At 50.1% G+C, this 22,370-nt stretch overlaps 1 long non-coding RNA gene across 2 annotated transcripts in view; it reads left to right on the top strand.

The window, feature by feature from the left end:
- Positions 1–3,384: 3,384 nt before the first annotated feature.
- LOC140404272 (uncharacterized) overlaps positions 3,385–22,370 on the top strand; it is a 111,114-nt gene continuing 92,128 nt past the window's right edge. The window contains exon 1 of one of the 2 annotated variants that reach the window (XR_011938477.1): positions 3,385–3,471. This is a non-coding gene — a long non-coding RNA (uncharacterized lncRNA). Of the gene's footprint in view, positions 3,472–10,464; positions 10,553–22,370 lie in introns of those variants that run through there. The other variant, XR_011938476.1, reaches the window with a different exon arrangement.

The following is a 22,370-nucleotide window of genomic DNA, read 5'->3' as shown; positions in this document are numbered from 1 at the left end:
GCAGTGGATCAAGGCGTTCTGGGAGTATGGAGGTGGTGCGCTTCCTGATCAACCTCTCGAAGCACTTCATTACGACTGAAGTCAGGGCCACTGGTCGGTCGTCATTGAGGCACGTTGCCTGTTCCTCTTTGGTACCGGTATGATGGTGGTCTTCTTGAAGCTTTTCCTGTCGGTCTTTGTTTTCAATGGTCTCAGTGGCAATGCTGATCACCAGGAGTTAGCCCTGAGTTTGTTTCAGCCAGGAATATTTTTGAGACTGCCCCATGCTAATTTTGCACAGGCAGGCAGTGGTGTTTTGGATGACCTCTCCTTTCGCAGATGCTTATTAACTGAGCTGTGTTCAATTCACAACCCGGAGGTCATGCTCGCTGCAGCTGTAATTTCCCAGCAACTAACTTATCAGTATTCACAACTGTCTGCGGATCTTGAAGAATGAGGTCACGAATACATATTCGACACAAGCCTCTGCAACATTAGCAAGTGTGGCAGGTATTTATTCACCTTCAGCTTCAGTTAAGCCAAGGGGGAGAATTAAAAGCTGGTGGAGGAGGAGGGCAGTGACGAGCTGACTGTCGATGAAAGGGGACCCTTCAGGCCAACACTGATAAGTGACTGGTTGGGAGCATGTAATGTGCATTTAAAACATCAGCTGGGAGCGGTCTGTGCCAAGTTTGAGAATGCACTCTCACAGCCCTTTCAGTGACTCTGCAACTGCAAGGTGTCAGTTTCACAGTCTCCGGGGAACTGGGGGCGTTCTGTCTGTAAGGCAAGTGCTCACATTGGCCAAAGTAATTATGAATCAACTGCATAGATGGATAAAAAGGACGGAATTGTTTATTTTCCCACATTGAACATGAGAGGGTAAGAAATAACACAACACCCGGTCACAGTGACACAGGGCGGTGCTTGTGATTAACCAGAGGGCTCCCGCGGAGGTGGGCAAGAACAGCAACTTGACAATTGTCAGTCTGCTGGACACAGCGCGGGAGGATTTATCCCCAAAGGTCCCTCCAATGCAGCCCAAGGATGTCCTTTCCCGCCTTCCTCCGGGGAATCATTTGGCTTTTGCACAGGTTGAATTCAATTTTCAAAAAGAAGGACTTGCATTTCTATAGCACCTTCCCCAGCCCCAGAGCTTCCTAAATGCTCTACAGCCAATGAGGATGTGTAGCTGCTGTTGTCGTGGAAAAATTGTGGCAGGGGATTTGCACACAGGCTCCCCAAAACATGGAGCCTGTGTTAGTCACGTTGCTTGAGGTAGAAATGTTGGCCCGGGACAATGGGGAGAACAATAATAATAATCTTTATTATTGTCACAAGTAGGCTTACATTAACACCGCCATGAAGTTACTGTGAAAAGCCCCTAGGCGCCACACTCCGGCGCCTGTTCGGGTACACAGAGGGAGAATTCAGAATGTCCAATTCACCTAATAAGCACGTCTTTTGGGACTTGTGGGAGGAAACCGGAGCACCCGGAGGAAACCCACGCAGACACGGGGAGAACGGGCAGACTCTGCACAGACAGTGACCTGAGGCCGGAATTGAACCCGGGACCCTGACGCTGTGAGGCACTGTGCTACCGTGCTGCCCACCTTGCTTTTCTTCGAAATAGCACTGAAGGATCTTTTATGTCCTCCTGGAAGGTCAGAGAAGATAGACAGCATCTCTCACAGGTGGAATGTCAGCCTGGAGTTTGTGCTCCAATCGATGGAATGGGCAGGAAGTTACTCTTTCTGACCTGGGTGAGATTGCCCCAGGCTAACCAGTAGCACGTTGCTCTCGTGGCTCAACAGGGTCTGGCTGGGCTCCTGCCCCTTTCTCAGTTCGTTTCTGGGATGTCAGTTGTGGTAAAGCAGCTTCACGTTTCGAAGAGATAAGTGAGAGTCAAAAGCTTTGAGTTTTAATTTGTTTTCCAGAGAGTTCTGCCAAGGGTACAGGGGCAAAGGGGGAGGGGAGAAGGGGAGGTGGGGGAAGGTGGGGGTGGATGGGGGAGGGAGGGAAGTGGGGGGGAGGTGGGGAGGGGGGAGGATGGGGGAGGTGGGGGAGGGGGGGAGGAGGGAGGTGGGAGGTGGGGGAGGGTGCAGGAGGCGGAGGTGGGGATGGGGGAGGGGGGTGTCGGTGACGGTGGAGGCTCGGGGATGGGGGGCTCAGGGATGGGGGGATTGGGGACAGGGGTCTCGGGGACAGGGGGGTTCGGGGATGTGGGGTGGATTGGGGACAGGGGGCTTGGGGGGGGTTCGGGGACAGGGGGGGTTCGGGGATGGGGGGGTTTGGGGACGGGGCTCGGGGTGGGGCTCGGGGACAGGGGGGGGTTCGGGGATGGAGGGGTTCGGGGATGGGGTGTGGCTCGGGGGGTAGTGGGGCTCGGGGGGGGGAGTTCGGGGACAGGGGGGGTTCGGGGATGGGGGGGTTTGGGGACGGGGCTCGGGGTGGGGCTCGGGGACAGGGGGGGTTCGGGGATGGAGGGGTTCGGGGATGGGGTGTGGCTCGGGGGGTAGTGGGGCTCGGGGGGGGGGGGGAGTTTGGGGACAGGGTGATCTCCAGTACCTCAACCAACCAGCCAGCTATTTTCACAAGTCAGCTTAGGATCTGACAATCAACAAATGCAGCAAGGTCGGCCTCACCCCCACCTCACATCCACACACGCGGGGGGGGGGGAAGTTAACTGTGCTGCAGTGTAAAGAGAAGTGATAGTGAATCAGCCAGCTTTACATTTCTCTTGTTTATGTTTCGATCAAAGTCGATGGCAATTCGAGGTGGAATAAAGGACCAGAGGGGGGAGGAGGGGACATTTTTTTAATGTTGCAGTTTGTTGTGATGTGGAAGTAGCTGCCAGAAAGGCCTGTCAGAAACCGATTCAATGAGAACTTTCAAAAGAGAATTGAGTAAATGCATGAGATTGAAGACACTGGGGAAAGAGTAAGGGGTGGTAAGGAGGGGAGGAGCGGTGTTTAATTGGATAGCTCTTTCAAAGAACCAGCACAGGAAGGTTGGGCTGAATGGCCGCCTGTGCTGTGATGCTGCCAGAGGGATCACAATTAGACACGGGTATGCTGTACGTACCCCTAGTCTAAGGATACTGAGACCCCATTCTGTATCGGTTTCGATCAGCTACCTCTAAACTGTACAGAGACTCACTAACATATTGACATCTCCTTGGGCCATTAAGTGATGGGGCATAAACCAACTGGAGTAAATCCACCATGAGAACAATTTACCAAAAAGTTAATATTCTTTTACATTAATTCACCCGCAGTTAACCCAATAAAATAGCAGGTTAATGTTTTTACTAAAACAACATACACAGGAACTGGTGCAAATCCATTTCCCTTTCTGCTCACAATAACATCGCACAGGGTCCTCAGGCAACTAGAATATTCTCACATTCTAATCTTACACTCTGTCTCGCAGCGACCTCGAACGATACAGTGAGGATCCCTCAACTCAACGGAGCATAAATCAAGTGAGCAGGTGAGAAAGAGGTGCAGGCTAACCAATACAGATTCAGTTAGCCGCCCCGCCATGCTGATAAATATGTTGCTTGTTCATTTTACTGCTGTTGAGTATTATTATTGCACCCTTCAGCTATCGCTGTAAACCTGAATGTCTGCATCCTTCCCTCACTGCCATACTCTTTTCCAGAGGGCAGACATCTTAAGCTGATGACTCTTTATTTTAAACGCTCTCGCTGTTCTCAGATGTTGACCATTTTTGCGGAGTTGTTTTTAATTGCAATGAGCAGAAAGGAGGTGGGACTTCAGAGTTTCCACCACTGGTGGTCTCCTATCACCCGGCTGGTCAAATTGGAAAATTGCAATGTTTCACTTGACGTAAAGACTTGCATTGATATAGCACCCTTCAGGACCTCGGGACGCTCCAAGCGAAGTACTTTTGGGAAATAGCCACTGCTGTAGCGTGTGGGAAGCGCAGCAGCTAATGTGTGCACAGCAAGATTCCACCAGAAGAAGGAGATAATGGCCTGCTTTTAGTTATGTTGATTGAGGGATGAATATTGACCAGGCTTGCCTTTCAAATCGTGCCGCGGGATTTTTTTTTTTAAACGTTAAATCACATCTACTTTGCTGCTCAATTAACTCGACATGAAGTGAATTGCCTCAAAGTGATTGTTGGCTAAGTATGACAGCCGTTTGCAGAGCAAGACTGCTTTGTAAATTAATAGCCAGTTCAGCTCGGTATCAGCCTAGATCCTGTGCTCAAGTTTGGAATCTTTCCATTTGAGTCCCAGGAGTGCGCTGTTAATTGTTGTGCATTATCCATCCATGGTTAAGAGCACGGGTGGAAATGTACATGGGTCAGGCAGAAAGAAACCACTCGTGAAATGGTGGTCGAGCTACTCAATAGTTTTTATGCAAAGTGCAAATCAGAGAGTTCTGACAATGTATACATTCTGATTGCATAATACCCAACAACCTGGATAATCCTAAAGCTCTGTGTGACATTACCAATGTAGAGATGCTTCTCCTGATCTACAGCTGCCCCGTTGCGATCAAAGATGTGAGAGAATATTGACTATCCAATTGAAAATAAAATTGCTTTTATGGATTCCACCACTGGTGTTCAATTGAGAGTGAAATTGTGTGCTATCAACCCTCCATCCTTTCCAGGTCTGAATCAACTTAATTTTTAATACTCTGTAACTCCCTATCATTCTCTCATTTGGAGTTACAGACCCCCTCAAATTGTCAAAATTAACAATTAAATTGGGTTTTGTGGTCTCCCTTTGCCTAATCATGAATGATTCAAACTCCTGCCTTCATCCAATCATGTTTGTCCTATTACTCTTGAACTAACTGATGTAGGAGCGGTTTCAAGACCTGTGTATTGAGTCAGCTTCCACGTGGGGTTATTCCCTGTGGCTCAACTCAGTACAGAGAGGAAAAAACACAATGACAACCTGGACAAGGTGGCTGTTTAATCAAGCTCGTTACGTGCACACGGAGAAGAGACTGGATATCGGCCAAGACCTGTTCTGCAGAACAAAGACCAGAGCACAGTAATTATACAACGTTCAAAAATCAATAGCCCACCCCAGTTGGACGCGATCCAATCCCTGAAGCTGCTATGTTTAAACTTATCCAATAGAATTGTAAGCAGTGTTTAAACTTCATCCAATAGAATCGCAAGCAGCGCATGATTGATCCTCATCCTGACAGCTGTGTACAATCCCAGCAGCCTGTGCTGACTGTTTGTGAGAAACAGAACAACAGAACCAGCACCCTGAATTGTTTCACAAAGACAAGGGGCGGGATTCTCCACTCCCGCCCGGTCGGAGAATCGCCGGGGGGGGGGGGGCGGCGTGAATCTCGCCCCGCCGCTCCGACACTGGCTGGCGAATTCTCCGGCTCCAGTTTTCGGCGGGGGTGTGGATCACACCGCGCCGGTTGGGGGCCTTTGGCAACGGCCGCCCCCCCTCCCCCCGGCAATTCTTCGGGCCCCAATGGGCCGAGAGGCCACCCATTTTCGGCCAGTCCCGCCGGTGTGAAATAGACATGGTCCATCCCGGTGGGATCTGGCTTGGAGGGTGGCTAGCGGAGTCCTCGGGGGAGGGGGGGGGATCTGGTCCCGGAGGGGCCCCCATGGTGGCCTGGCCCGCGATCTGGGCCCACCGATCTGCGGGCGGGCCTGTGCCGTGGGGGCACTCTTTTCCTCCGCGCCGGCCTCTGTAAAGCTCCGCCATGGCCGGCACGGAGAAGAAACCCCCCGCGCATGCGCAGGGATCACGCCAGCGGTTCTGCACATGCGCCAACCCTGCCGCCGCTGGCCTAGCTCCCGGAAGTGAGGAGTGGTTCGCGCCGGTCTTGCCGCTGGCGTCGGGCCGTCCCGCCAATCGCGGGAGAATCCCGGCCAAGATGTCAGAAGTAATGTCTGTTAGTCAAGTTAGCTATCCTAAATCCCATTTGATTACTTATTACTGCTATGTCCCAAATATACATATTTAATGGTTAATAATGATTACTCAGTCCTATAATTCATCTCAATCCTTAATAAAATATCTTATGTAAACTACTCTAGTTGCATGCTAATGATTCAGTTTTAAGACGTATCATCGCTGAACCCCCCCCTTCACTAACAAAGCACTATATAGTGCCTGTCCCATTTTAACTCTAATACCAGAGAAACCCCGAGGACTGAATTGTTTTTGTTACCCTTCAGAACTCTTAGCAGCAGCCACCTGAAAACCAGTCAATGGCAGGACCGTCTTCAATAGGATATGACGAAAGTAAATGGACAAATGAATTCTGCCCATCCCCGAGGTTCTCGTTGGGTCACCATTGCGTTACTCCCCACGTGCAGTCCTTGCCAATAACTTCATCCCTTAACTTCAATTTTTCTGCTTTTTGATGTTCAACAGAGACACCTGCTCATCCTTAGCTCGACTCCTAGAATCTTATGCTTCAAATCCCCATGGAGCGATTTCTGTGTGGAGGTTAATGAGCCAGATGTCAGACAGACTGACCCCCCCCCCCCCCCCACTGCACACCCCCCCCCCCCCGCCCCGCCCCCAGCCCACCTGATAGAACCACTTTGATGCACAACCAATTTTCCTGGTGAAGCTTTGTTGCCGTTCGGTCAGTGAGTTGCTCGATCACTGGGGGAGGCTCAGTAACGAGGGTGCTGAAAGTCTTAGTGGTCACTGGTACAGCCATTCAAACATGTCAGGCAGGATTCTTTGCGATCGGCAGGATGACGGGACGCCGGGGTCAAAAACGGCGCGAGCCACTCCGGCGCTGGGCGTGTTGGCGCCGTGCCAGCCGGCGACGAATGGACTGCGCGAGTTAGGGCATGCGCAAACCGGCCGGCGTGGTTCCGCGCATGCGCAAACCGGCTGGCGTATTCTGGCGCATGCGCAGGGGGGGGGGTGTATTCTCCGCGCCGACCACGGCAGAGCTCTACAGGGGCGGGCGCGGAGGGCAGAAGTGCCCCCAACGGCACAGGCCCGCCCACGGATCGGTGGGCTCCGATCGCGGGCCAGGCCATTGTGGGGGCCCTCCCCGGGGTTGGATCCACCCCCCCCTGCGCCCGCCTGAGGACCGGACCAGCCAGCCTACCAGCCAGGTCCCGCCGTGTGGAACCATGTCCAATCCACGCTGGCGGGACAGGCGAAAAACCGACGGCCGCTCAGCCTAATCGGGGCCCGGAGAATTGCCGGGGGGGGGGGGGGCGGGGGCGCTACCAACGGCCCTCGACCGGCGCGGTGTGATCCACGCCCCGGCCTGAAAACCGGCGCCGGAGAATACGGCAGCCGGCGTCGGAACGGCGGGGCGGGATTCACGCCGCACTGCCCCGGGGATTCTCCGACCCAGCGGGGGGTTAGAGAATCCCGCCCGCGGAGTCCATTCTCTGCCAATTACACTTCCACTGGAGTCGCAATGAGAGATTAATGTGACTCTAATACTGCCCTAAATAAACTGTAACAGCCCAGGGCAGTAAATGTTGACCGATCGCGCTCTCGTTCCCTTGTCACTGGCAGCCGGGGTGAAAAATAACTTCTGCGTCTCTGTTGATTCTCCTTCTCTTCGAGCGTTAGTCCTATTCCTGGCCACCGTAAAGCCGTTCCTAATCCCACTAACATTGCAGCCTTGCCTGATATCACAAACATGGCCAGACTGATAAAAGGAGTTTTACTGGATCCGAAAACACAATGAGGTTAGCTGGATCCACCCAGGTTCTCTGAAGCTGCCCTCAGGCTACAGGTTCAGCCCTTGACACTACATCAGACTGGGCCACGTGTGGCCGTGGACTACCAATAATAGCCTTCGCTCGAAGGCTGGCCGAGAGCTAGTCGCAGGACAGATTCACAGAGGGCAGGAAAGTCTAAGCGTCCACTCCTATTCTGTGCTGAGTTAGCCAGCTGCTAGTGCCCCTGGAAGGGGGAGAGTCAAACCATGCCAATGACTCCTGCTGCAGAGTACGTGCGTGGACACTCTGTGATGGCAAGGCCAGTCTAACTCATTCACGGGCAAGTTGCTCATTGTCTAGGCATGTGTGTGACCTCTGGAGCAAGGCTCCAGAGAGCGGGAGGTTGGTGCCCCTGTGCACGGCTACCCAGGAAGGGAGCAGGAGGAAAAAACTGGATGGGTATAAACAAACAAGAAAGGAATTGTTGGTAATTCCAGCAGGGATAGCACCACAACTAACCTGATGAGTTCATTTTGGTTAGAAAGTGCAGTAAAGGGGGTTGTGATTACCATTGCTATTGATGTGGGTTCAGCAATAGCAATGGTAATCACAACCCATTCTGGGAGGCATTGGCTGTTTCTTGGAACACACTCCATCTGCCCACATTGAACGACAAATCTGTTTTGCTGTGTGGCAGTGCGTTCATTCACAGATGGGGTGCCATTAAAAACAATGGAACTTAGACACAAGAATATTGCAAATAGGATCAGGACTAGGTTATGGAGTATATATCGCAGGAGCCCTTTGAGCCCCTTCTGCCTGCATAGATCATAGATCATAGAATTTACAGTGCAGAAGGAGGCCATTCGGCCCATCGAGTCTGCACCGGCCCTTGGAAAGAGCACCCTACTCAAGCCCATTCTTCCACCCCATCCCCATAACCCAGTAACCTCATTTAACCTTTTTGGACACTAAGGTGCAATTTAGCCCGGCCAATCCACAAAACCCGCACATCTTTGGACTGTGGGAGGAAACCGGAGCACCCGGAGGAAACCCACGCAGACACGGGGAGGACGTGCAGACTACGCACAGACTGTGACCCAAGCCAGGAATCGAACCTGGGACCCTGGAGCTGTGAAGCAGCAGTGCCAACCACTGTGCTACCGTGCTGCCCAGTTCAATAAGATGAAAGCTGATCTTCTACGTCACCCTTCCCACACTATTCCCATCTCTCTTAATCCCCTTAATAGCAAAATAAAATCTATTGTTCTCTATCTTAAATGTACTCAACAACTAAGTGTCGACCGCTCTCTGTGCTAGAGTGGGGAAGACTGGGTGCCTTGAGAAAAAAAACAACCTGTCCCGTTGAATCTAAGCTCTCTGCCAAATAAAGAATGGTTCACTGCATTATTCTGCTACTGTACAGCCTAACATGAAAGCCCTTGAGTTCTCCCTGGCCTGCACACTGGTATGTCTGCTGTCACACTATTTCCTCTCTCCCTCTAAATCATTTCCATTGAGCAGGTGACTTTCTTCCTCCTCAAACCCCCTCCACTCTGGTGAATGCGTGTCTCCCATTTAGACACAATACCATAGCGCTGGTCAACTTCTAGCACATCAGACAAGTCCTCATTCTTTGGGTTTTAGCCAAGATGGTTAGTGTCATCAGGCTTTTCAAAAAGCACTCTTCAATACAGCCAACTCTTGCTTCTGTCCTCAACCCAGGGTCCACTGTTGACCGGGACCCTCGCTCCAATTGATTGATGAACATGGCACCTTTAACTTTGAATCAAATCACTTCTTTATTAAATGCAATATCAAGATTTCCAATGCTTATCACTACCACATGAGAGGCTCCATCATACACTGTATCGAAACTCTATTACACAAATGATCAAAAGCTCTGTTACACACAATATCAAAACTCTCCTACAAAGGTATCAAATCTCACAACTTGGACCTACATAGCAGCTGTTAAGAGGCGAGGTGGTCAGACTCCCTCATGATGGATCCTGGTATCCTCTCTGGGCCCCGGACCCGGGGCTCTGCTTCTTACGATGGTTATTCCTGCAGGTTATTGCTTTAGAAGTCTCCGTCTCTCCTTCTAATACAGATCGTGCTCATACTTCCAGTCACGCGCTCACAGGACAGCACTAATCAATCAATCAATGTGTCTTCTGGATACGAATGGTTGTGGTTAGCACTGTTGCTTCACAGCGCCAGGTTCCCAGGTTCGATTCCCGGCTTGGGTCATTGTTTGTGCGGAGTCTGCACGTTCTCCCCGTGTCTGCGTGGGTTTCCTCCGGGTGCTCCGGTTTCCCCCCACAAGTTCCGAAAGACGTGCTTCTTGGGTGAATTGGACATTCTGAATTCTCCCTCTGTGTACCCGAACAGGCGCCAGAATGTGGCAACTAGGGGTTTCCACAGTAACTTCATTACAGTGATAATGTAAGCCTAGTTGTGACAATAATAACGCTTATTATTAATTTGAAATGGACAATGTTCTATTTCCAAGCACTTACCTGGATGAGTACAAAAATATTTTCAAATGGTTTATTCACATTCTTCAATTTTGTTTAAAGTTCAATGTCTGAACGAGTGATTAAGTCGGTTATTTGACTGTGACCTGCCTGATCAGCTGATGCTTTACTTTGCAAACTGACTGAACATTTATCAAGGAGCGGTGAAGCTTACAGTTCTCCAGCCCTGACCCAATGGGAGACTCAACTACTGAGCTGCAAGGGCGGTCCATGGAAACAAAGAGCAAAGTGCTGGCAGGTTGAGCCCAATGATTGTTTATTTGTGAGATTTCTCCGAGGAGCGTTACAGCTCTGCACCATCACCATCCTTGTTCAGCAGGACAGAGAAACAAGAAAGGGACAGAAATCAGTCCAGCTGTGACATTGAAAAGGTAAAAAGCCCTTAGTTCAATAAAAGAGAACGCGTTTCTGTAAATCAGCCAGAATCAAATTTAAAAACCCTTCATGTTTATAGTCGGTGTAATCTAGAGGCTTTGAGATTCATGTTTAGCAGGAAAATAGGAACAGAAGGAGGCTATTCGACCCTGTGAGCCTGCTCCGCCATTTAATAAGATCATTGCTGATCTTTTGTAGTCTGCCCCCCCCCCCCCCACAACCCTTGACTTCCGTGTCTATCAAAAACCTGTCTCATTCTGTCTTGAATAAATCCAATGACCCAGCCTCCTTTGCTCTCTGAAGAAGAGCGAGAGAAGCAAACTCTCCTGCTCTCTGCCTTCAAAGTGAAACCTCTTATTCTTAAACTGTGTCCCCTAGTCTCTCTCCCAGCAGGAAACAGCCCCTGGTATCCACCTTCTGAAGTCCCCTCAGGAGCTTGGATGTTTCAATAAGTCTGCCTCTCGTTCTGTGTATTGGCCCATGTTCAGCCTTTCTTCACCATGGTTAGTGTTATCTCCCCATTGCTGCTTTATCTAACACACCCTCTCGCCCTATCCTCTGGCTCAGTCTCAAAATGAGCTTCTTCACTGGAGCTGGATTTAAATTCATCTCCAAGAGAGTTGGTCAAGGTCTCAGAGAGTCCTCAGCTTTCTGCGGTGCCGAATTAACTCTCTGATTGGACTGGAAGCTGAGAATATTGCAGTCCTTCTTCCAGGGCAATGGAGGGACCAAGGTTATCATAGAATCCCTACAGTGCAGAAGGAGGCCATTTCACTTCTCATGTGTCACTGCCAGCGTGCCCATGGTGCCTGGGTGGCTGGGCTCTGGGCAGGGTGGCACCCTGGCACCCCCGATGCCACCCAGGCACCATGGGTGCCCTCGATCCCCTGGGAAACCCCTCAAGTGCCTGATCCCCGATTGTGGAGACTATTACTAAATGGCACTCGCTTAGGCTCCCTGAGGTAACAGGATTAGGGCGGCATGGTAGCACAGTGGTTAGCACTGTTGCTTCGCAGCGCCAGGGTCCCGGATTCGATTCCCGGCTTGGGTCATTGTCTGTGCGGAGTCTGCACGTTCTCCCCGTGTCTGCGTGGGTTTCCTCCGGGTGCTCCGGTTTCCTCTCACAAGTCCCGAAAGACACGCTGTTAGGTGAACTGGACATTCTGAATTCTCCCTCTACCCGAACAGGCGCCGGAATGTGGCGACTAGGGGCTTTTCACAGTAACTTCATTGCAGCGTTAATGTAAGCCTACTTGTGACAATAAAGATTATTATTATTATTCGATCCTAACTTCTTGAGTAGATCCGGAGGGAGAGTGCATACTGGATTGAGACTAGCTGCCACTTCAATATGCAGATTTGTCAAAATCGGATCCCGCCCGTTGTGGGCGAGATCCAGATCGCGCAATCCCGTCAGATCTCGCAAGGAATGGCGAGCCGGGTAAATCCAGGTCTCTCACAGGACTTCCCAGCTGTGTCGCACACCATTTCGGGCACCACGCGGCCCATAGATTTCGCCCATAATCATTCTGCTTTGCAGATACTGCTGGGTGTGCGCTAGTTGTCACACCCTGGGTATCAGCTGTCTGGAATGGGGGTGGTGGGCGGGATCTATGGTGTCCACTTCCATCAATCAGACAGTGACAAGCGGAAAATAAGCTTTGAGAATCTCAGGGGTCTGATGACATTGGAACGTGTCGCAGCAATGATCAGATAACTGACAACACACCGGGCCATAACTGCTGGGTCACCCAGCGTCGCATTTAGGGGATAACCCTATAATGTGCTGGGAATCCTTCGCGGAAGTTCCCATGTCCTTACCTGAGAAAGGACGTACTGACACTGGAGGGTGTGCAGAGGAGATTCACTAGGTTAATCCCAGAGCTGAAGGGGTTAGATTACGAGGAGAGGTTGAGTAGACTGGGACTGTACTCGTTGGAATTTAGAAGGATGCGGGGGGATCTTATAGAAACATATAAAATTATGAAGGGAATAGATAGGATAGATGCGGGCAGGTTGTTTCCACTGGCGGGTGAAAGCAGAACTAGGGGGCATAGCCTCAAAGTAAGGGGAAGTAGATTTAGGACTGAGTTTAGGAGGGACCTCTTCACCCAAAGGGTTGTGAATCTATGGAATTCCTTGCCCAGTGAAGCAGTTGAGGCTCCTTCATTAAATGTTTTTAAGATAAAGATAGATAGTTTTTTGAAGAATAAAGGGATTAAGGGTTATGGTGTTTGGGCCGAAAAGTGGAGCTGAGTCCACAAAAGATCAGCCATGATCTCATTGAATGGCGGAGCAGGCTCGACGGGCCAGATGGCCGACTCCTGCTCCTAGTTCTTATGTTCTTATGTGAGGGTTTATCCGGCAATTGTCCAGAAGTGATTGGAAGCCAGTGGCGTACCACAGGGATCTGTGCTGGGCCCCCTATTGTTTATCAATTATATAAACGGCATGTGTGGGGGGTGGATGACACAAAGATTGCCCGCGTTGTTAACAGTGAGGTTGAGAGTCTTAGGTTAGATGTAGACGGGATGGTCAAATGGGCGGATAAGTGGCAGATGGAATTTAACCCTGAAACGCGGGAGGTAATACACTTTGGAAGGAGTAATTTGATAAGGAAATATTCAATGAAGTGCTAACTTCCCCTGGACAATCGCGCTGGGCTGGGAACCATCCAACAGAAGCGATTTGTGCTATTCCACAGGAGAGAGGGTCAGCACAGAGGTGCGTCTCGCAGCAGACGATACCCCCAACAGATGGTTTACAGGCAGAGGACTGGATTCTTGGACATGCCTGCGCACCAGCACCTCCCTCAGGAGGCTTAGTGTGTTGCATCAGGTGCTGGCTGACATTTGCAGCCTCTTGGGAGAAGATCTTCCCCCACCCCCCAATTCGGCCAGGTGACTACATGTTGCCAGTTAACATCAGCACCAGTCTCCATTCCGTCACCTATGGCCCTCCCAGGAATTGGTCAGAGATATTTACAGAATCTTGCAATCTGCCTTCCACAGACCATCTCAGGGAGGACTGATGTACCAAGTTTGCCAAGGCAGGGAATTGTGTGCACTTTGCAACGCTTGAGGCTGGTCAGAATGTGAGGCGGCTGCACTTTGCGATCTGGCCTGATTCTCACAGGTCACACGTGGCAATCAGAGCTCACGCTGGAATCCTCACCCACTGCATGGGTTTCCACTCCATTGACGTGCTGCTTATGTGCAACCATGAAATGATCATTGTGCAGCTGTGAGAGATCCCAACGGGAACTGCCACGGTGCTTTTATCCTCAGCAGGTTAAATCTCCCTGAGCTCAGAGTTTGCAGCTGGCTCCTTTGGAGACCAGGCCTGCCCACTGAAGATGTGTCTGATGAGATCCAGGAGACGCGCCGACAGGAATGTCCAGGAGACATGGAATCGAGGCCCCCTGACCACGAGAGCAAACAATCAGGATGCCCTTTGGGTGCCTGGAGAGATCTGAAGACGTTGGCCAGGAGCAAGAGCTGGAGCTCCAGGAGGAAGGGGATGTGATGCTCTGTCCATCCACCTCAGCGGTGACTCGATGTGGCTCAGGCACCCAGCAGCAGCACACAGCGTGGTCTAATTCGGTCTGGTTTCCGTTGGACTGAAGCAGTAAGCCCATGCACCCGCCAAATTCTGGTTCCATTAGGCTTGCTCAACACCAACACAGAGCGACCATAGAATAAAGCAGACCCCCGGCACTGGCACCCTTTGCTCCTCACGATCTCCCCTCTTACCATTGGTCAGAAGTGAGAAGACCGCGTCTCACAGGCAGAAAATGGACAGGTTGAGAGAACAGTGCAAAGAAATAGATTTACACTTGCAGAAGAACGATGGAAAATGGACAACGGGAAATAGGCGGAGACAGTAATACAGGCATAGAGAGAGAGAGAGAGACGGAGAACGAGGCAGTGAAGGAGGGAAGACAGACACAGAAACATATTTATTGGTTCATCAGATTCTCGCCGCAATCGACTTCAACCTAATTAAGAGTAATATTTTCAAATATGCTGGTAAAAAACCTTAATTAAGTCATCTTGCTGCACAAGCATATTGGATTGGATTTGTTTATTGTCACGTGTACCGAGGTACAGTCAAAAGCATGAATAAGGCTGGTATTTATGTACCTCTGTTCTATTAAAAGCATAAGAAAAACAAATCAAAATGACGGTGAGAGGTCTGTGAAGTTTAGAGTTGGAAATACCAATTGGAGGAGACTCATTATTTTTCAATCTGTAAAGAAAATCAGTTTTCAATTTGTGACTGTTGGACAAAGGTCCTCACTCCAGCCAGACGCAGGCAGGTGGATGACGCTGCCCAGTGTGTTGTCGATCTGCTTTTACTCAACACAGCAAGGCGGCGAGGAATTGAGTTTTTATTAAGAGCGGACTTTTAATGTGTCGCGGTGTGTGAAACTGGGAGACACATTTCCCAGAAATGTTCAATCTCATCTCTTAATTTGTTCAAGTTCTTATTGGAAAATAAATAATAACAGATAGTAAATGGAGGAGCTGAATTATTGCAGCACTGCCGGGGGCAACACACTTGATTCATCATGAAGTGACATTGTTCCATTTTCTTTCATCTTTGGCTGGATTGGACATTCATCAAATGACAGGATCTTGCTTCAGAAGAATAGAACACAATTGTATCTTGCATGTGAGCAACAGCACGGGTTAGATACAGAGGAAAGCTCCATCTACACTGTCCCCATCAAACACTCCCAGGACAGGTACAGCACGGGGTTAGATACAGAGTAAAGCTCCCTCTACACTGTCCCCATCAAACACTCCCAGGACAGGTCCAGCACGGGGTTAGATACAGAGTCAAGCACCCTCTACACTGACCCCATCAAACACTCCCAGGACAGGTACAGCACGGGGTGAGATACAGAGTAAAGCTCCCTCTACACTGTCCCCATCAAACACTCCCAGGACAGGTGAGCTTGGGGTTAGATACAGAGTAAAGCTCCCTCTACACTGTCCCCATCAAACACCCCCAGGACAGGTACAGCACAGGGTTAGATACAGAGTAAAGCTCCCTCTACACTGTCCCAATCAAACATTCCCAGGACAGGTACAGCACGGGGTTAGATACAGAGTAAAGCTCCCTCTACACTGTCTCCATCAAACACTCCCAGGACAGGTACAGCACGGGGTTAGATACAGAGTAAAGCTCCCTCTACACTGTCCCCATCAAACACTTCCAGGACAGGTACAGCACGGGGTTAGATACAGAGTAAAGCTCCCTCTACACTGTATCCATCAAACACTTCCAGGACAGGTACAGCACGGGGTTAGATACAGAGTAAAGCTCCCTCTACACTGTCCCCATCAAACACTTCCAGGACAGGTACAGCACGGGGTTAGATACAGAGTAAAGCTCCCTCTACACTGTCTCCATCAAACATTCCCAGGACAGGTACAGCACGGGGTTAGATACAGAGTAAAGCTCCCTCTACACTGTCCCCATCAAACACTCCCAGGACAGGTACAGCATGGGGTTAGATACAGAGTAAAGCTCCCTCTACACTGTCCCCATCAAACACTCCCAGGACAGGTACAGCACGGGGTTAGATACAGAGTAAAGCTCCCTCTACACTGTCCCCATCAAACACTCCCAGGACAGGTACAGCACGGGGTTAGATACAGAGTAAAGCTCCCTCTACACTGTCCCCATCAAACACTCCCAGGACAGGTACAGCATGGGGTTAGATACAGAGTAAAGCTCCCTCTACACTGTCCCCATCAAACACTCCCAGGACAGGTACAGCACGGGGTTGGATACAGAGTAAAGCTCCCTCTACACTGTCCCCATCAAACACTCCGAGGACAGATACAGCACGGGGTTAGAGACAGAGTAAAGCTCCCTCTACACTGTCCCCATCAAACACTCCCAGGACAGGTACAGCACGGGGTTAGATACAGAGTAAAGCTCCCTCTACACTGTCCCCATCAAACACTCCCAGGACAGGTACAGCACGGGGTTAGATACAGAGTAAAGCTCCCTCTACACCGTCCCCAGCAAACACTCCCAGGACAGGTACAGCACGGGGTTAGATACAGAGTAAAGCTCCCTCTACACTGTCTCCATCAAACACTCCCAGGACAGGTACAGCACGGGGTTAGATACAGAGTAAAGCTCCCTCTACACTGTCCCCATCAAACACTCCCAGGACAGGTACAGCATGGGGTTAGACACAGAGTAAAGCTCCCTCTACACTGTCTCCATCAAATACTCCCAGGACAGGGCCGCATCGGGCCGCACGGGTGAGTTGGCATCAGTCCTCTGGCGCCGATCCCGCCTGCCACCTCGGCTCCTCGCAGGCGCTTACCCTCTGGGCAGGGTGGCACCCTTGCACTGCTAATGCCAGCCTGGCAATGTCACCTGCGTGTCGTTCGGGCGCTGCCAAGGTGTCAAGCTGGCATTTTTTGCGAGGCGGTGATTGGGATGAGTGGTGCTCTGCATGGGTGTGGGGGATACGGGGAGAGGAGCCAGCGTGCCCCTTATAGGGAGCTGGGGCGGGGGGTGTTCGGGGGTCGGGTCAGGGGCTCGAGAGGCGAAGTGGAGCACCTCAGTGCGGAAAACGGGCCTAAGTGCGGCCTTGTGTTCCCCGCTGAGGACCCCGCTCTACCCGGATATCTCCGAGAACTGGGGCCCACCCGGCTAATCTCGCGCTACGGGACTCTGTCCCCATTCGGGTTAATCGCACCCTTAGTCTCCCGAACGGACAATTCTGGACTTTGCATGGTGGAGCACAAGTGAATCAGCGCAGCCAACCTTTCTCAATAATATCAATAACAAGGTCATGTTGTTGAGCTGAGTCTTATCTGTACTCCTACAGCCTCACTCTGTCTATCTTTACCTGCAGTAGTTTGGAATTCCTCAACCAAAGGTATCTCATTTTTGTTCTCATAAACTTGATAAAGATGCGAATCAGCCTGAACTGGTCCTACGTCCGCAGTGACCTCTGCTCAGGTGTCAATTCAATTGAGGAGATAATAGACTTCTTTATGTACAATTGATCAAAAGAACCCTTATCTGGGGCATCAAGAAATGTTGAGAAAGAACACTCCTTTAATTTGTACGCTAATAGAGCGATTTAAACCAGATCAGAGCCATTTCACATGGGCTTCAATTTGGGATGATGTGGAGATGCCGGCGTTGGACTGGGGTGAGCACAGTAAGAAGTCTGACTACACCAGGTTAAAGCCCAACAGGTTTGTTTCGATATCACTAGCTTTCGGAGCGCTGCTCCTTCCTCAGGTGAATGAAGAGGTATGTCCCAGAAACATATATATAGACAAATTCAAGATGCAAGACAATGCTTGGAATGCGAGCATTTGCAGTAAATTAAGTGTTTACAGATCCAGAGATGGGGTAACCCCAGGTTAAAGAGGTGTGAATTGTGTCAAGCCAGGACAGTTGGTAGAATTTCGCAGGCCAGATGGTGGGGGATGAATGTAATGCGACATGAATCCCAGGTCCCGGTTGAGGCCGCACTCATGTGTGCGGAACTTGGCTATAGGTTTCTGCGATACCCCTGTTGGGTTACGGGGTTTTTAATGGCACGGTAGCACAGTGGTTAGCACTGTTGCTTCACAGCTCCAGGGTCCCAGGTTCGATTCCCAGCTTGGGTCACTGTCTGTACGGAGTCTGCACGTTCTCCCCGTGTCTGCGTGGGTTTCCTCCGGGTGCTCCGGTTTCCTCCCACAGTCCAAAGATGTGCAGGTTAGGTGGATTGGCCGTGTTAAATTGCCCCTTAGTTCCGAAAAGGTTAGGTGGGGTTACTGGGTTACGGGGATAGGGTAGAGGCGGGGTTTAAGTGGGGCGCTCTTTCCAAGGGCCGGTGCAGACTCGATGGGCCGAATGGCCTCCTTCTGCACTGTAAATTCTATGATTAATATTGAGCAACTCTCTGAAATACTAAATGGCCACCATCTCTACAAAAATTCCACCAAGCCCTCGAACCACACCAAACACCCGTTGCTAGCCTCCAACGCTAACAGGATCGCCTCTGCGACACCAACGAGGCGAAGTCAAGGACATCCTCCCCACTTCCATCCGCAGCTCCGACACACCCAAAACTCCACAAAAAGTCATCAGTGGGCAGGATCCAGCTTAATACTTTCGATCGCCGACATGGCGTTAAAACAACAGCCACCAAATATCCAGCAGCTTGCCACAGGACCAGAGCATGTGTGTGAGGTGCCTGGGGTCTCGAACAGCCAGACCCATATTCGCTCTTCCCTATGTTCAATTTGTAACTGGAGAGGGCCTCAAAGCTCTGCGAAATACCCATAATGTTCCCTATCGACGACCCGGGTCCCTCATGTACAACAGCAAATTATCCGCATATGTTTCACACCCCCTCGTCCCCACCAACAATCCCACTCCACCCATTCAAGGCCCTCAACGCAGGTTCAATCGCCAGCACAAACAACAGGGGAGACATCGGACGCCCCTGCCTCATCCCGGATGCAACCGGAAAGACCCCGAGCTCTTGGTGTTGGTATAACATAGAACATAGAACATAGAAAATACAGCACAGAACAGGCCCTTCGGCCCACAATGTTGTGCCGAACCTTTGTCCGAGATTAATCATAGATTATCATTGAATTTACAGTGCAGAAGGAGGCCATTCGGCCCTTTGAGTCTGCACCGGCTCTTGGAAAGAGCACCCTACCCAAACTCAACACCTCCACCCAACACCAAGGGCAATTTTGGACACTAAGGGCAATTTATCATGGCCAATCCACCTAACCTGCACATCTTTGGACTGTGGGAGGAAACCGGAGCACCTGGAGGAAACCCACGCACACACGGGGAGGATGTGCAGACTCCGCACAGACAGTGATCCAAGCCGGAATCGAACCTGGGACCCTGGAGCTGTGAAGCAATTGTGCTATCCACAATGCTACCGTGCTGCCCTTAAGAACAAATAAATCTACACTATATCATTTTACCGTAATCCATGTACCTATCCAATAGCTGCTTGAAGGTCCCTAATGTTTCCGACTCAACTACTTCCACAGGCAGTGCATTCCATGCCCCCACTACTCTCTGGGTAAAGAACCTACCTCTGATATCCCTCCTATATCTTCCACCTTTCACCTTAAATTTATGTCCCCTTGTAATGGTTTGTTCCACCCGGGGAAAAAGTCTCTGACTGTCTACTCTATCTATTCCCCTGATCATCTTATAACCTCTATCAAGTCGCCCCTCATCCTTCTCTGTCGAATGAGAAAAGGCTTAGCACCCTTAATCTTTCCTCGTAAGACCTACTCTCCATTCCAGGCAACATCCTGGTAAATCTCCTTTGCACCTTTTCCAAAGCTTCCACATCCTTCCTAAAATGAGGCGACCAGAACTGTACACAGTACTCCAAATGTGGCCTGACCAAAGTTTTGTACAGCTGCATCATCACCTCACGGCTCTTAAATTCAATCCCTCTGTTAATGAACGCGAGCACACCATAGGCCTTCTTCACAGCTCTATCCACTTGAGTGGCAACTTTCAAAGATGTATGAACATAGACCCCAAGATCTCTCTGCTCCTCCACATTGCCAAGAACTCTACTGTTAACCCTGTATTCCGCATTCCTTTTGGCCTTCCAAAATGGACAAACTCACACTTTTCAGGGTTAAACTCCATCTGCCACTTCTCAGCCCAGCTCTGCATCCTATCTATGTCTCTTTGCAGCCGACAACAGCCCTCCTTACTATCCACAACTCCACCAATCTTCGTATCGTCTGCAAATTTACTGACCCACCCTTCAACTCCCTCATCCAAGTCATTAATGAAAATCACAAACAGCAGAGGACCCAGAACTGATCCCTGCGGTACGCCACTGGTAACTGGTATCCAGGCTGAATATTTGCCATCCACCACCACTCTCTGACTTCTATCGGTTAGCCAGTTCGTTATCCAACTGGCCAAATTTCCCACTATCCCATGCCTCCTTACTTTCTGCAGAAGCCTACCATGGGGAACCTTATCAAATGCCTTACTAAAATCCATGTACACTACATCCACTGCTTTACCTTCATCCACATGCTTGGTCACCTCCTCAAAGAATTCAATAAGACTTGTAAGGCAAGACCTACCCCTCACAAATCCGTGCTGACTATCCCTAATCAAGCAGTGTCTTTCCAGATGCTCAGAAATCCTATCCTTCAGTACCCTTTCCATTACTTTGCCTACCACCGAAGTAAGACTAACTGGCCTGTAATTCCCAGGGTTATCCCTAGTCCCTTTTTTGAACAAGGGCACGACATTCGCCACTCTCCAATCCCCTGGTACCACCCTGTTGACAGTGAGGACGAAAAGATCATTGCCAACGGCTCTGCAATTTCATCTCTTGCTTCCCATAGACTCCTTGGATATATCCCGTCAGGCCCGGGGGACTTGTCTATCCTCAGGTTTTTCAAAATGCCCAACACATCTTCCTTCCTAACAAGTATTTCCTCGAGCTTACCAATCTGTTTCACACTGTTCTCTCCAACAATATCGCCCCTCTCATTTATAAATACAGAAGAAAAGTACTCGTTCAAGACCTCTTCTATCTCTTCAGACTCAATACACAATCTCCCGCAACTGTCCTTGATCGGGACTACCCTCGCTCTAGTCATTCTCATATTTCTCACATATGTGTAAAAGGCCTTGGGGTTTTCCTTGATCCTACCCGCCAAAGGTTGTTCATGCCCTCTCTTAGCTCTCCTAATCCCTTTCTTCAGTTCCCTCCTGGCTATCTTGTATCCCTCCAATGCCCTGTCTGAACCTTGTTTCCTCAGCCGTACATAAGTCTCCTTTTTCCTCTTAACAAGACATTCAACCTCTCTTGTCAACCATGGTTCCCTCACTCGACCATCTCTTCCCTGCCTGACAGGGACATACATACCAAAGACACGTAGCACCTGTTCCTTGAACAAGTTCCACATTTCACTTGTGTCCTTCCCTGCCAGCCTATGTTCCCAACTTATGCACTTCAATTCTTGTCTGACAACACCGTATTTACCCTTCCCCCAATTGTAAACCTTGCCCTGTTGCACGCACCTATCCCTCTCCATTACTAAAGTGAAAGTCACAGAATTGTGGTCACTATCTCCAAAATGCTCCCCCACTAACAAATCTATCACTTGCCCTGGTTCATTACCAAGTACTAAATCCAATATTGCCCCTCCTCTGGTCGGCCAATCTACAAACTGTGTTAGAAAAGCTTCCCGGACACACTGCACAAATACCACCTCATCCAAACTATTTGATCTAAAGAGTTTCCACTCAATATTTGGGAAGTTAAAGTCACCCATGACTACTACCCTGTGACTTCTGCACCTTTCCAAAATCTGTTTCCCAATCTGTTCCTCCACATCTCTGCTACTATTGGGGGGCCTATAGAAAACTCCTAACAAGGTGACTGCTCCTTTCCTATTTCTGACTTCAACCCATACTACCTCAGTAGGGTGATACTCCTCGAACTGCCTTTCTGCAGCTGTTATCCTATCTCTAATTAACAATGACACCCGCCCCCCCCCTCCCACCTCTTTTACCACCCTCCCTAATCTTATTGAAACATCTATAACCAGGGACCTCCAACAACCATTTCTGCCCCTCTTCTATCCAAGTTTACGTGATGGCCGCCACATCGTAGTCCCAAGTACCGATCCATGCCTTAAGTTCACCCACCTTATTCCTGATGCTTCTTGCGTTGAAGTATACACACTTCAACCCATCTCCGTGCCTGCAAGTACTCTCCTTTGTCAGTGTTCCCTTCCCCACTGCCTCATTACACGCTTTGGC

Source organism: Scyliorhinus torazame, chromosome 30 (genome assembly GCF_047496885.1).
Source record: "Scyliorhinus torazame isolate Kashiwa2021f chromosome 30, sScyTor2.1, whole genome shotgun sequence".
NCBI lineage: Eukaryota > Metazoa > Chordata > Chondrichthyes > Carcharhiniformes > Scyliorhinidae > Scyliorhinus > Scyliorhinus torazame.
The sequence above is the reverse complement of the archived record's forward strand: the minus strand, read 5'-3'. Positions and strand labels throughout refer to the sequence as shown.